Source organism: Echinococcus granulosus (genome assembly GCF_000524195.1).
Source record: "Echinococcus granulosus chromosome Unknown EG_S00081, whole genome shotgun sequence".
In the NCBI taxonomy this organism is placed as follows: Eukaryota; Metazoa; Platyhelminthes; class Cestoda; order Cyclophyllidea; family Taeniidae; genus Echinococcus; species Echinococcus granulosus.
This window is the reverse complement of record NW_020170461.1, coordinates 13,051-14,587: the sequence shown is the minus strand read 5'-3', so window position 1 is coordinate 14,587 and position 1,537 is coordinate 13,051. Positions and strand designations below refer to the sequence as shown.

The 1,537-nt window shown below is 41.6% G+C and overlaps 1 protein-coding gene across 1 annotated transcript in view; it reads right to left on the bottom strand.

Moving 5' to 3' along the window:
* EGR_07559 (hypothetical protein) overlaps positions 1-1,537 on the bottom strand; it is a gene marked incomplete at both ends in the record, with an annotated part of 8,045 nt that overhangs the window by 1,398 nt on the left and 5,110 nt on the right. The window lies entirely within an intron of this gene.

Sequence of the window (1,537 nt, the reverse complement as noted above, 5' to 3'; positions counted from 1 at the left end):
TGTCAAATATGTCACATCGTCATTTGCAAAACTGTAAAAACACTGATTGCGTTGATACGCATTTTAGCTTTTGCGCCTCTGGCACACTCCTACATTGCAACACTGATACCATTAATTAAAAGACAGGGTAATAATTATTCAAGTTCTGGCTCCCCTTCTTTCCAGTGCTACAAAATACTCACGGGTTTTTTTGAAACCCGGTCATGCACAATAAGTGCATGAATGATGAGATTGTTTGAACTCCGTCAATAAGGCCTAATTACACATTCACAATTGACCAACACATGCAAGTCTCGATGTGGTTACTCAATTCGCCCCTTTAGGGATGATGTCACAGACCTCACATGATCTTCACCACTTCGTGTCAGTCATGTGGATATAACCACCTACTGGATTACCTTCCACCCATTGGCAAGATTAACCCTCGTAGATGACCAATTCGGATGCATTAAATAAGTATTTCAATCCGAGGCTAAGTAAATGTGATGGATGTGATGCGATAAGATCTCCTGTCTGCTCATTAAGTGCTCCACTTTAATTTCTTGCCTTTTCACTTAGACTGATCTGCTCCATCTACTTACCCATCAGTTCCAAAGCCAACAAGGAACCAATTCTAGCTTGACTTTCCGAGTTCACTGTTAATTAGACTGACAACATTAGTATTTCTGAAACAACAATAAATAGCACATAGTTCACATTTTTGAATCCGTGTTATCATTCCTTTAAACCCAATAGCCATTCCCACTCGCTACTATCCTACTAAAAATTCCAGCCCATTTACTCTCCACTAAGACTAAAGCAAATGTAAGGATACAATTATCAAGCTGCGGCTTCATCAAACCATTTTACCGATCATTTCTTCACCTTCTTCACTTTCTTTCCACATTCACCTTAATCATCAATTTATTTTCCGCCTCTTTCAATCCGTCAGGTGTGCCAATTGTAGTTGCAGTTTGTCAGACCACAGGCAATTGAATTACCAGATCAGGAATCGCGTGGCCTCATTTGGCTCCTCGCGTCTCAAGTAACGATTTCTCTTCATCGTCCATTGCACTTCTCACTCTCTCACAGATGTGCTGCTTTACCAGGCTAGAAGAAAATTGCTTCGTCTTCTTGCCCATTTCGCATTTCCTCCCATGCCTTTGCACTTACGTGTCAAATGGTCAGTTTTGCTGAAATGAAGCCGAGTGGTTAATTGCACCATATCTGATTGGATTGTGCAGTAGGCCATTCACAGGTCACCCATTCACTTTAACCAGGGCAAGTATGAGTGCATTTACTGTTCATCAGTATGAGACTAATGAGCACCTGGAAAGACAAAGCAATTTTAATGAGGTGTACTTCTCTCCCACCATCCCTATGCAATCAGAACAATTATCTCTGATTGTACCGGCACTGTTAAGCGCTAGCTTACGTCCATCCCTGGAGAGTGAGTTGACTGATCATACCAAACAAGCAAAATCCGCCACTCGGCAAGATTTTGGGCAGGGTTGCAAACAAACGGAAGCACAACCACATAATCAGCTCTCATAGCAAA